This window comes from Panthera onca, chromosome A3, assembly GCF_046562875.1.
Source record: "Panthera onca isolate mPanOnc1 chromosome A3, mPanOnc1 haplotype 2, whole genome shotgun sequence".
Taxonomy (NCBI): domain Eukaryota; kingdom Metazoa; phylum Chordata; class Mammalia; order Carnivora; family Felidae; genus Panthera; species Panthera onca.
Genome location: NC_138341.1, coordinates 41,464,296 through 41,478,943, shown reverse-complemented (window position 1 = coordinate 41,478,943; position 14,648 = coordinate 41,464,296). Strand labels below are relative to the sequence as shown.

The window sequence follows — 14,648 nt, the reverse complement described above, 5'->3', positions numbered from 1 at the left end:
AAACTAATGAATAGGGTGATCTCCTAAAAGAAAACCCAAGTTTCTATCTATACAGCTCTGTCTCTAAGCATTTTTTCACTGTAATTTAGAGAAATATGTCCACAGAGCAAGGTAGATCCAGATTTCTCATCTTGGTCCCCAACCTCCCTTTGTGATTCTCTACTTTGGCATCTTTCCAAGGATCACACTGAGACCTTTTACCTGGTTTATGATGTGCTTATAGCTCTATTTTTTAATGAGCTTAGCCATGGGGGCCTCCCAGAGAATGAAGATCTCATTTAGGGGATAAATTGCTCCCTGCTTTAAGGACTCAAAAAAAAAAAAATTCCCTTCTGCCAGTTTTCTCCTCACTTCACTTCACCTAATTTGTTCTGCAAAAGTTTATGTGCAAATAGTATGTCCAAATCACCATAGGGGAGGGGCAGTACACAGTCTTGGAATAATAGAGAATTAATCTAATTGTTGAAGTATTAAAGTGACCATAACCATCTAAGGCAAGAAGATTGATTTTAGTAACCATTGTGACTAGAGAACAAGTGACAAATAACCTCATGAAAGAGAAAAAATAACATCAACTTACTTCTGCTGCATCAGTACAGAAAAAAGAAATATCACAGAGTGGGCTTAGTATTTAAACAGGGTAGTTTGGTCTGCCAAGATGAGCATTATGTGCCAACCTGATAACCCTAAGAGAAGACATTTTTAGAGACTGGAGCTTCCATATTTCTAGTCAATTCTTGAGTCAAAGTTTAAGGTCATTAAAAATTTTATGTACTGCTCATATCTCTTTGATTGTACCTATCCATGCAGGTATGGCCTGGTAGAATGGTTACATAAAACTGAAAACAGCCTCAGTACAACATCTACCCATTGGTTTCAATACCACTTTTAGAGCTTCCACATTGAAAAATATAAATCCCAAATAAAACAGCTGCTAAAATGTTGGAATGTCTGCATATCCCAGCACTCTCTATTTTTCCTCTTGTCAAAATAATGAAAGTCCTGTGTGTCACGGAAGAAATTATCTGGAGGCATGGAGGACAAAGGCAGCCTGAATTCCTGGCTGTTGTGTCGTGTCGTGATGTGTCATCAAATATGTAGATGTGAAGAACTAGCATGCTTACATACTGACCCCAGAAATGAGCCACTGAGTGCCTCTGGGAAGGATGAATTACGCCAAAGGCCGACTCACTTCTAACCTTCAGGGGAAAGTATAGAAGACAAAGAGAAACTGCTTTCCAGTTACACTAGCAGCCTGAACTTCCTCCTCCCCACTCCCTCTTCCCTGCCTTGGTGACCCTGTAATGGATGTGGTTTATAATAGGCATAATGCCTTAGGTAATTGTCATTTTGATTAAGCTATAAACCTACCCACTTGTGAGAAGGAAATAGTCAGCCTTTCAAATCCTGTGGAGAGAACAGACCACAGGGTAGGCCAATTTAGTTTAAATAATTTAGAAATACCCAGTGAGAAGATTACCCCCCTAAATACTTAAGACCCTGAAGGGACAAGTCATTCCAGTTGTTCAACATTTTCTCTCTGGGAGAATTGCCATCACGGTAATTGCTGACTCATCTGTGGTTCTGTTTCAAGCCCTTGAGTTTCAGAACTTGGACTCTGGGCACGATGACAGCATTGGAAAGCAATACAGCCAGGATTCTTCTTGTCTCTTGTCTCTTGTCTCTACAGAGGCAGATCCCTTGCCTGAGATAGCTGTGCATCCTATGAAATGTAGATTTCCAGTATGTAAAGTGCTTAAACATATAGAAGAGCCTCTGAATAAGAGCTTATAAAATATCAAATGCAGTACAATTATTAATTGGTTAATTAAAATTTATTTAAAGGTTATATTATGCCAAGTGTAGTGAAATACAAAGAATTACAAGATCACTACTTTCAAAAGCATGCTATCAGGCCAGTGAACCAGACTGATGAATAGCTTGAAATACAGGCTAAAATAGGTGATGGGTAGCTGACAAATAAATTGGGATTTAAGCTGATCTTTGATTAAATATAAAAGTTAGAACAAACAAAGAAAGAAAGAAGACTCCCATTGTGGGAAGTGTTAGAGTTAAGAACTGTCACATACCCCTCCTCCTTTCCAGAACCCTGACCATGGAGTATATACAGCCACAGAGAAACAACCTAAAAGGAAAAAAAAAAAAAAAAAAAAAAAAAAAAAAAAAAAAATATATATATATATATATATATATATGCGCAAGTACCTGTTCCCCCCAGATGCAGTTTGAGGTCAAATATGCTCAAATGTGCCAGTGTAGGCTTCCTACCCCTCAAATTAGCAACAAACAGGTCTTCAGTAGAGACCTGACCTCACTTCCTTTTTAGCCATAATGGAGAGGAAGGGATTCTTCTGGAAACTATCACCCAAGGGTGTTTCCTGCAAGGAAAAGAATATGTACCACCCCTGGGTACAAGAAATAAAAGAGAAAGCACAAAGTCAGTTCCCCACTATGGGCAGAGAAGCTACACCCAATAATAAAATACCACTACTCCTCCTATGGAGAGAGGAGAGCAACGATGTATTAGAAACTGTGAACTCACATAATATTCAAAAGTATTAAAGTAATGGTAGGAGATTTTTCCCCCTTGTTCTTCTGCCTACTCTCTCACCATTAAGGTTAAATCATGAAGCTCCTTATGCCAGAGAAGGAGAAAGTGGTGAGTAGACAAAAGGTCGGCAGACAGATTGGAATCTCAAAACTGACATCTTTCCTACTATAATCTTAAAAACCAGAAATCTTGCAAACGTGAATATTAATTTAAGCCTAAAAACCTGATAACTGAATCCTATGAAAAAGACAAAAGTAGCATCAGTGCAGCAGAAAGAAAGGCGGTGGGATTGGTACCCCTGAGTCTGCACACCTTGGTCCATTTAAGATGACAGACAGTATATGCCAGCCTGAGAACAATTAATGGAAGAAACTTTGAGAGACTGGAGACTCCATCATTTTGACTCCACATTCTGGAGTCAAAGCTCAATGTCGTTTTGTTATTTGCTGCTCTTATACCTTTGTTTGTACCTGTGGAGAGAATAACTGGTGTATTTGTTTATTCATATGTTCTTCCTATAGTGCAGGGAGAACTCAGTATATAAGAAAGGTGATTTTCCAAAAAGGAAATGGAAATAGAAGCCCTTTGGCAAGGAAAATAAAGGTCAGGGGAGAATAGGGAAGGACAGAGAGGAGAAGAGTTGAACCCTGCTAACCACTCTAAGTTGAAAATCGGGGTAAAGAATGCCACAGGGGTGCCTGGGTGGCTCAGTCAGTTGAGCATTTGACTCTTGATTTCAACTTAGGTCATGATCCCAGGGTTGTGGGACCGAGCGCACAATGGGTGCTGAGCTGACCATGGAGCCTGCTTAAGATTATGTCTCTCTCTCCCTCTTCCTCTCTTTCTCTCTCTCTCAAACAAAAAAAGTAATAAATAAATAAATAAATAAATAAATAAATAAATAAATATAAAAAGAATGCTGCTGTGGTTTTAGAAACAAGCAAACAGCAAACAGGTTAGGGGACTTCAGACCACTGGCACTCATTCCTTGATGAGGAAGACCGGGGAGCTTGCAAGTTCTCTTTATAACAATCTCTGTGACTAGCATGGCACTATCTATATGGTGGAAAAGAAATAAAGGCAGAGACCACACAGAGAGAAGATCATTCATATTGCCGCCAGAGTGTCCTCAGCCACCTGGATTGGGGATCAGGAAGTCCCTGCTTGCACCCAATCAGTACTTGGAAGATGGCTGAGGTGAGAACGACAGGCCGGCAGTGGAGAAGCAATTATGGGAGCCCAGCATGAGCCAAGAGCCACATGGACCATGACACAGAGACTGTAGCCCCAGCAAAGGCTGAGGTGAAGCAAGTCAGCTGATGAGGAAGGGGCTCGGGGCCTTGAAAGTACCAAGAGTGCAGAATGCATCATTCACCACCTAGATGTCAGCATTTGCTGGCAGGACTCTGAGTGCTACCCAGGACAGAAGCCATCAGGCCAGAAACCAGCCAGGCCCTGGGAACCAATTTTGCATGTAGACTAGTCACCCCTCCAACCACTGTGAAAAAGATGTGTTGAGTTTCTCCTACAGCCAGACATGACTGGGGTATGTGAAATGAGAAGGGAGTGACCTCTCGTCCCAGTGATATGTTCCGGTTAGCTTATGTAGGGGTCCAACCTGTGCACAGAACTTCCAGGCCTTACTTTCAGTGCTGTCATATCTCTAGCTTGAAATCAGCTGTAATGAGATTATTTACACCACTGAAATTGACAAATGCTAACCATCAGGACCTTTTTTTCCCCAGGGAGAGCTGATTGTTAACCTTATACCAGCATACCACTGCTTAGTCCTCACACCTCCCTCTGTCTTCCATCAGGTACAAGGAATGAGGAGTTTCGTTCCTCGTAACTGGAGTATTAGCTAGTACATGGAAGAATGGCTGCTCAGAGCGTACTTGCTAAAGAAGAGGAAACAAGCTTATTCTATGTAGGATACAGATTATCCTGGAAGATAAGGAGGGCTAGATTTTAGAGAACTTTAAATGCCACAGCAAGGATACTGGCCTTTATCCCTTAATCATGAAGAAAACTTGAAGTTTTGGGGAAAAGAATAGCATTATGAAATGGGTATGGAAAAGTTACCTGTTAGGATATATCAGATTAGATGAAGTAGTGGGTAAAAAAAAGAATATGTTTAGGAACCTCAATAATAAAGTCTATTAAATGGTCCAAGAGTGAGTGGACAATGGTATAGAGCCTAAGCAGAAAAATTGATGAGAAAAAGTCCAGAGTTATATTAAACAACACTTAATGACTAGTTTCATTTATGTTTCTGCCATATATCCTTGTTTTCCTACTGAGACCACTTCCTAGGTCAGATTTCAAATCAAACCGCTTCAAAGCCAGTGCTTCAAGCAGAGAAGCAATCTCCATCCAAGTCACCTGGGTGCTTGTTATAATGCAGATTCCTGGGCTCCAGTCCAGACCTAATGAATCAAATGGGGACTAGGAGTCAGTTTTAACTGCCGCTCCTGGGTGATTTTCATGCACAGTAAATTTGGGATCAGTTTTCTCAATATAGTCATTTTGTGGTCTGGTGCTTTAAATGCATTCTGATATTCAGCTGAGATTTGCTGGAGTGTGTGTGGGGGGGGATGTGCTGTGGGGTCTGACTGAATAATACATATGGTTAATGTAAGCTTAAAATATGGGCTTTCACCTTATTCACTTCATTGGCCACAGATGGCTAGCTTAAAACTGTCTCTTTCAGGGAGTTCCTCAATTTTTCCTCTTTCCAGTTCATAGACCTCTTCCTTCAGGCTGTGGGTGTATGAATCAGGTTTTCTTAATTGTCTGAATTATTGCCACTCCAACCCTATGCTGACTGCTTTCTGCTTATCCCTTCATCCACAATGAGACAGGGAAGTGACCCTCTTTGGGCCTTACGAGGAAGTTAGGACATCTGGCTCCAGATTTGTAGCCAGCTGAATCTGAGTGTGGCTCTCATGCTTACTAGTTTTGTGACCCTGTGCTAGTAAATTTTGAGCCTTGGTTTCCCCCTGTATGAAACGAAAAGGAAAAAACATCTTTAAGAAGATAAACATGAGACTACTCTGTTTAAGAGCCTGGCACAATATCTGCTTAAGAAATTCTAGCTCCCATTTTTCACGTTTTCTTTGGCTTCAGAGCAAAATCTCTGTCCTGGCAGTCATCCTTATTAACAAGACAAAGAGTCCACCTGCCATCTTGGGTGGGGGGGATTTATTTAGTCCACTGAGCTCAGGCAGCCATTTCCTCAGCATTCCCTCCATCACCCCTGGTGCCCCAGAGAAGGCTCTCATTAGCTTCTCCTCCATTTCTTCAAAAGGCCTCTCAGTCTTTCATCAGTTCTCCTTCCTCCTTTCCAATGCTGGCACCGGCAACATGTCTGACTTGATCCGGATGTCTTTTGCCTCTCGAAAAGGTGTTCGTCTTCTGCCAGCCACCATGTGGATTCAGAGATGCTTTAACACCAACATCTCTCACAACTAGGGAAACATCTTACACCTTACATTCCATTTTCACTCCTGCTTGAGGCCATAGGCACTTTCCAGGGCAGCTATTTTGTTTTATTTTTTTCTCCATAGGAGTCTTCCTGATAGCATTCCCCATCTTCCCATCGTCTCTACGCTGTTTCTCACCCCACTGCAATGATTCACAAGGGTTTTCATCCGAGACAGTGACCCACATCCTCCATTTCTCTGATTAGAAGAAATTAGCGTCTCAAGGCTATGATTTTGGTTCTATTCTTGTCTCTCAGGTGTGAACATTCGTATCAGTTTCACAGCATCCTCCATCTAGATTGCTCATACTACTCTTGGAAATACCTAGAAGAAGTCAGTGGAAGAACATGGTACATTTTCTGGAATACTGATTTTATTGAAAGATTCAGGAAATAGGGGAATATATGAGAAAGAAGTAACACAATGTAATAAGAAAATAAATTACATTTTAATTTAAGTAGACCCAATTATATGTTGATTTAGATGTCATTCAAGGTCCAAGCAGAAAGTAAATGGCATGGCCAAATGGTGAAGATGAGCAGAGTCTAATAAAGGACTTTTTGCAGATGAATGGGTGGAATGAAGGGAAACCAACAAGGGGCAGTGACTCACCAGAGGAGCGGGGTCCATTCCCACCCCTGGACCTGAGGGAGCCGAGGATAATATGCAGCTGTAAGAAAGAACTGCCAACTGGAGCTGTGACATTTGGTTGCAAAAATGCACTGAAAGTGTCGCCCAGCAGGCAGAGAACCAAGTAAATAAGTAACCTGACCTCTCTATCCCTCTGCACTCTGATGTGTCGTTACCCATTGGCCAAATCCAACCATAAGCCAGAGGGCAAGAGCAGCCTATTAGTGCCATCCATAGAGGCTGGGGGCCCAGAGCAAGGAGGAGGAGGGTAGCATGTGAATCTCGAGGAAGAAACAGACTATAGAGCCCAAGGCAGAAAGCAAAAGTTATGCCACTTTTGAAGCTTAAAGAATGAAACTTGAAATAAAATTTGAGCTTGAGAAAAGCCCACTGTGGCTCATCACTGTGTTCAGAAAGAAAAATCTATGGTCTGCTGCTAACTGGAGACCTAACAGAGAACTTACCATAAAATGTTTTCCAGGGCTGAAACAAAATGAATGTAGTAGCAAGAGCTTCATACTGATCACAGACCTGTCAGAGACTTTTGGGCCTTTCAGTGCCTCAAAGTTACATGCAAAGTGCCCACTTACCTGCCCCACCATGTTCCCTATGTCCGTCATCATCTGGGAAGCTATGACAAGAGGAGACAGCTCCCAGAGGTTCTGTAGAATCTATTCTAGAGAGTTGTTCCATCACTCCAAAAAGGGGTTCTGTGTCAGATTCATTGGTGAAAACTTAACTGTTATATTTCTGGTTTGAAGATTCATAAATCAGATCAGAATTCTAAAAGTTCACGGTCAAAATTCTGTTTTAGGTTTTGGAGCCAGATCACCTGGGCTTCAACCTAATCTCTAGTTCACCGGCTGTGTGGCCTTAATATCTTGAAGCTTGGTTTCTCCACACACGCAGCAGAGACACGGATTGTACTTACCTCATAGAAGCATGGTGAAAAATGAGAAAACTTTTCCAGTGTATCGATATAATAAACACTCAAACATGGCAGCTGGTAGCAGTAGTAGTAATGTTAGTATTTTCATGATTATCACTGCCTATTCAACTTAACCCTAAACCTGAGCAAATCAACCTCGCACTCCAGTAAGTATTAAGATCATCTGGTATTAGTATACTGTGCTGAGACATGATACTTAGGAAATCCCAACCTGGATTTTCTCTCCCATGGAAACCAGCGGGTTTCCAGGGCAGACCGTCCTCAACCTTTATCACCTGAGAATCTTGTTAAAAGGCAGATTCTGATTCATTCAGTTGGAGGTGGAGCCCAGACTTCTGCATTTTTCACAAATTCCCAGGTGGTGCTTATGCTGTTGGTCCCAGGACCCTGCTTTAAGTAGCAGAACCTGAGATCTGGGGCACCTGGGTAGTTCAGTTGGTTGAGCGTCTGACTCTTGGTTGCAGTTCAGGTCATGACTTCATGGCTTTGTTGGTTTGAGCCCCACATCAGGCTCTCTGCAGGGAGTGCCGTGCCTGCTTGGGATTCTCTCTCTCCCTGCCTCACTCTGCCCCTGCCCCACTCATGCTATCTCTGTTCTCTCAAAATAGATAAACTTAAAAAAACAAAGTCTGATCTGCTTGCTCCACTTGAGATGAGAGAAATGGAGATTTTTTTCACTACTCTTTTTTCTACAAAATTGAACCCCTAGCGCTGTGTATTGGTGTCAGAGGACAGTGTTTGATGTGTGAATTAAATCCAAGAGAGTAAGCTGCTTGAGCAATTTCATAAAGGAATGGGATTCCAGGAGGTAGGAGAGAGAGGCTCACAAAAAGGAGAGAAAGAGATGCCCCAAAGACAAACTTGTATGTATCCAAAGTATTCCTTTGCCTAGATCAGCTTTCAACTGAAGAAAAGAACCCCACAAACCCCCAACATTCAACACACAGAATCCAAACACCACTCTTCCCTATGTGCACTTTTATCACAGTATTTTTTTAATTTTTTAACATTTATTCATTTTTTGAGAGACAGAGAGAGAGAGTGTGAACAGGGGAAGGGCAGAGAGAGAGGGAGTCACAGAATCTGAATCAGGCTCCAGGCTCTGAGCTGTCAGCATAGAGTCCTACACGGGGCTTGAACTCACAAACCGTGAGATCATGACCTGAGCCGAAGTTGGATGCTTAACTGACTGAGCTACCCAGGCGCCCCTATCACAGTATTTTTTAAACAGTATCCATCTTGCAAAAGTTTAAAAAGCAGTAAAAACCATACATTCTCAGCATTATGCTGAAAATCACACTCAAGATGTAATGGATGGTTTCTCAGAAAAGATCACTCTTCAAAAGAGAGAGACTATTAACATTTTCCCTACTTCACATCATGATGGCCTTTTCCGCAAACAAATGGAAAGAGTTGGTCTCCATGTGCATGTGGGCAGGAATATTAACCCAGAGGGCTGTAATTGCAGAGTTTTTAATAAGAGTTAGAAAAAGGAAGCTGATGGCAGGGTCACTTTTGTCTGCTCAAACCGAAAAACAAAAGAAAGTTAATTATTTCAGAACCAAGCACCCAGGCTTTGCTCTTTGAACACGTGCTTTGCTCTTTTAAACCTGGAATCAGTGCCACCCCCAAAGTGTGCTCCAGTAGCAACCTTAGCTAGCCCATGCCTCTGATCTATGTGCATGATGTCTGTTCCTTCAGAACTTACTAAGGCTTTTATCCTGTCATTTCTGAAAACCGGCAGAATGCCTTTCACACATGCCATCTGCCAGACAACCTACCTGGGGAGGCTGTGACACACGGTGACAAGGAGTAGTCTCTAGGATTGCATAGAGCAGATTCTGGGGGCTCCCTCCCTAGTTATATGACTCTGGGTGGGTTACTCTACCTCAGTGAGGCTTCATTCCCTCACTATAAAGTGACAATAACAATACAGCCCCATCTTGCTGTTTCTCTAAGTATGACAAGTTTGCTGGTGAAACAGTATTCACTGCCTTAGGAACAAAGCCACTCATGCATCAAGTCAAAAATATATTGACTGAAATGTCACTGTAATGAGGTGATATAGGAGAAAGAAGATCCTCTCAGTAGAAGCTTCCCAGTGATATTTATAAGGATTTTTATTAGCTTTTACATACAGTTCCTGACCACTGCTCCACAATGCAATTTATGTTAAACACGTTTTTGTCTAATCTAAGCAGTAGTTGTTTTCAATGATAAGAACTATGCCCTTATGGCTTTTGTAATCTCTACCCATCATATCTAAGTAGATTAGTTACTTAACAAGTGCTTTTAACCTCCAAACTTGAGTCAAAAGAAGAGGAGGGAAGAATAGAAGGCACAAAAATACAAAGTGACTACTCTAATTCTCTCCCAAATTACCTCATTTTTATTTATTCTCACATTTTGGTGGAAAAGACATTATCCACACACTCACACACACAAAAAAAGATATTAATCTTCTTCCTTCCTTCCTTTCCTTCATTCACTCTTTCATTCCTTCTTCCCTCCCTCCCTTTCTTTCTTCCTCTCTTTCCTTCCTTCCTTTCTTCCTCCCTCCCTCCCTTTCTTTTATCTTCTTTTTTCATCAAAAAGAATTCTGAGACTAAGAGAAGCAAATGATTGTACTGGTCCTAAAGCCAGTAAAACTTAGAGCAGGTACATGCAAGTATGTAAAACTGCAAAGCCCATTCTCTATCTCCTCATAGTGCATATTGAGTAAAGACCCAATTATGTAATTTATGTGAAAGTTACAATGGTACTTAGGAGGAAGTCATTTCTGCTCCATCTATAAGTGTTCTAAACTACCAGGTTCTTGGTGATCAGCTTCCTCTAGTAGGAAGTATCTGGCTTCCCTGGATGATCTTCTAGCCATTATGCAGAGAAGATGGAGTCACCACGCACACACACACACACACACACACACACACACACACACACATTCTGCATAACAACCAAAGAGTCTAGAATTGTAATCAGAATGGCAGAGTTAAACAGAGAAATCTTTTGAAAGGAAGTGAATTTTGTCCAGAGAATGTGCTAATTGTTCCTGGAGTGTGACTGACCAATAACTGCACTTGACTTGGAAAGACCAGAGGGGATCACCCTTCAACCCTTACAAGAGCCTTAACATGTATCTTCTTGACAGAATGACACAGCCAATCAACTTTCCACTCTGTTCCATGGAATGTGATTGTATAGCCTACAATGAAAGTAAGGAAACCAGTCTTTAATTATGTACTCTATGTAAGATGAGATATGTCACTTACATGGTTTTTCAGTTAATCCTCACAACCATGCTATTAAAATAAGTCCTAGTATTTCCATTTCCCACATAAGACATGGAGTCAGAGATATGGTGATGTGTTCAAAGCTTAACAATTCACACAGCAAATATTCAAATCCAAGTTCTTTGAACTAACAGCCCTTATTTTTTTCACTGTATCACTGAATCAAATATGAGATACAGTCTTTCACATAGAAGTGAGCTACTTTTGATTTGCCATTTTAAGCCATGTGCCCCCTGGTTTCAGAACAGGTGACCTCGAGCCATATACCCCCACACACCTAATCCTCCCTTTAGGTAACCAAAAATTCACTAACCTTGAAGAAGTTTGGAGAATAATCTGAGTATTGGGAGAAGTTTACTCGAGACTAGAGTTTCCCAAAAGTGAATTGTTCATGAACCATCTTCATAATTTTTTACCATATCCTCTTTCCAGCTATATAATTATTTGTATATTTTTGTTGCTTTAATTTATTTTAATTAAGATTAATAAATTTCAAAGAAAATTTTATATTACCACCACAAATGGAATATCCACATCAATTAATTAATTTCATAGTAATTAAAATCTGAGTACTCTTTAATATCATCATGTGTGCCATCAAGACAATGCTTACCACACTTTAGAAAATACTGCTTTTGACAGATCTGACCTATGTCAGGAATAAATCACAATCTTAACTAACTCATTTGTGTCTCACTTTAATGGAGTTATCCAGCTGTCATATTTCAGTATTGTAGAATGTGCCATTTTTAAATTCAATCCTGGCTTCCTTGATCATGATGAAGAGCTGTCTTCTTTTCCCTTTGTCTGTCTGTCTGTCTGTCTGTCTCTCTCTCTCTGACTCTCTCATAATGGCTTTATTGAGGTATTCCCATACCATAAAGTTGACCCATTTGAGGAAAATAATTTAATCGTATATGTTGCTTTGCAACCCTCTCAGAAGCTTCCAAGGTATAATCTGAAACTAGTCCCCAAAAACAGAAGGCAGGAAGAAACTAAAGAAAGAGGTAGGCCACTCCCAGATTAATAGGTAGCAGTTGTAATAATCAAAGGGAACCTGCATATGAAACTTGTCTTGGGCTGTTGCAAGACGAATGGATCCCTGCATCAGCCCTCCAAATCTTAAAAGTTTATAAAGAGGCCCTAACTAGGCTCAGTCACATATACCATGTAAGTGTTTCCAACATGACATCACCATCCCAAGGATTTGTCTTTGAAGCAGCCTCTGGGAATGGGAAAGGCAAGCAGAACCCACATTCCAAGGAGAGAGGAGTGGGTAAGGTGCCTCCAAGTGCCCAGGTCTGGCTCATGGGTTAATCAGCAGTCATGTCTTTTTGATGACATTTTCCAACAGTATACTCACATAATTGTGCAGTCACTACCACAATCAATTTTAGAACACTTTCATCACTGCAAAAGGAAACCACGTGTCCTTTATTAGTCACCCTGTTCTCCCACTACCCGCAGCCCCAGGCAACCACTAATCCAATTTCTGACTCTATGGATTTGCCTATTTTAGATATTCCATATAAATGGAATCATGCAATATGTGACCTTTAACATCTGATTTCTTATACTTAATGTTTTCAAAACTAACCCATGTTGTAGAATATATCACTATTTCATTACTTCTTATTGCTGAATAATATTCCGTTGCATGGAAATACCATAATTTGTGTATCCACCCATCAGTTGGTGGACGTTTGGGTTGTTTTCACTTTTTGTCTATCATGAATGGTGTCAGCATTTATGTACAATTTTTTTTGATAGATCCATTATTTAATTAGGTTCTTTTTAAGAAATTTAGAACACCAATTTGTGAAGGTAAACGCCATTCATGAGAGCAGACATAGAGCAGAGGTAGCCCTGAAGCTGAGGGACAGCTTTGATTTTTGGCAGAATTTGTGAGTCCACAGCTTTCTGATCAACCTTGCGCTGCTCTGTAATCTCGTACTTCTCTTTCTCCATGTTGAAGATCTCACCTTCCTGGTGTCTGGGTTTATGCAGCTTCTTCTTCTTAAAGTAAGCATCAGTGAGGTGTTTGGGGATTTTCACACTGCTGATATCAATTTTGGTGGAGGTGATGACAAATTTCTGGTGTGTTCTACACAGAGGAACTCAAGTAAGGGGCAGAGGTCCAGTCACAAGTAGCAAGCCACTGCTCAGTTGCTTCAGGAAAACCACCCTCTTGCCTCTGTGGCGCTCAGTGAGGATGACCAAAATGGTCCCAGCAGTGATGCTAGCTCGCAGTTTCCTCACAGGCTGACTGAAAGGTTTTTTGCCATGGCTCAACAGCTTCTGTGGCACATCTTCAGTAGAATAATACCTAGGCATTTTGTGAAGTTTAACCACTCAGGTGCCACCATTCTTGTCACCACCAACTGGTTTTGTGACAGTAGCAAGAACCTTCTCCTTCTTTTTCTTTTCAATCCTGGATTTAGCTGCTGAATACTTCCTCTTTTACATAGCCTTTCTCCAGTACATAGCCGATCTGGAGTATCTGCCAATTCCTCTGACTAGGACAGGGTTTTGGCTGCAGTGGGGCTTCCCCTTATTTGATGTTTTAGGTTTAAGGTTATCCTTCTTAACCTTGCCACCAGCATCAGCCTTCTTGGCTTCAGGTTTCTTCTCCTTAGTATCCAGCTTCTCAGCTTTTTCGCCCTCCATCTTGCAAGATGGGAAAGCTATGCACAAGTTTTTATGCGGATGTTTGTTTGTTTTGTTTTGTTTTGTTTTGTTTTTGCCTTATATGCCTAGGAATGGAATTGCTGAGATGATAAAGGGTCTTAGCAGTGTTTGGGGTTATGGTTTAAATTACCTGTTTGACCTGAATTAAATCACTCAAACATAATGATATCCTCCCTTAATTCACTCATTGTAAAACTAGACAAACAAATGCTGCTGTATTTACCAGAGGGGTCTTCCAAGACAGAAATGATAAGTGGACAGAAACTGAAGAATCTGGATTCTGCCACCGACTAGCTAAATGTCCATGAGCAAATCACTTTACCTACTACCCTCCATTGTCCTTATTTGGAAAATGAAGAAATTAGACTTGCTTTTGTCTGACATTCTTACTCACTTTAATACTCTAATTTTATTAATATATGTGAAAGCATTTTGACAAGTTAAGGGCAGATATATATATATATATATATATATATATATATATATATATATATACACACACACACACACACACACACACACATCTATCACATACCTCCTTGCTGAGAAACCATGTCCCATGGTGAAATAACATCAGCACTCAATCTTAGGAAAAGGATGCCCAAATTGGGCCGTTTCCTCAAAAGTAAGACATATTCTCATGCAATTCTCAGGTGCTTATGTCCCCTCTCAAAGAATGAAAACATATATTTCTTTTTCTTTACATAATTCTATTTTCTTAAGCAAAGAAAATACTATAAGGGGAACCCAGGTGTTCTCCCTATGCAGTATATTTTCAGCACATCCCTGGTAACCATAAATTGCTTTGGAAAGGAACACTGAATTATGTCCTCTCAGGTAGCCGGAGTCACAGTGAAGTTATTCCACAGAGAACTGTGTTGGAAGCTTGGGGAAAATGAGCACATAAAGTTTAAAAAGTTACAAGTAACTCTGAGATAAGAAAAAAGGATATACTTTTAGCAAAACATATCCAGATGATTGGGTTTGGGAATCTTCAAGTAGTGTAGTTTCTTATATATTCCCAGTTCACACAGGAA

General features: G+C 40.7%; 1 pseudogene; it reads right to left on the bottom strand.

The window, feature by feature from the left end:
• Window positions 1-12,726: 12,726 nt before the first annotated feature.
• LOC132687678 (large ribosomal subunit protein eL6 pseudogene) lies at window positions 12,727-13,590 on the bottom strand (annotated as a pseudogene).
• Between the last annotated feature and the right edge of the window lie 1,058 nt (window positions 13,591-14,648).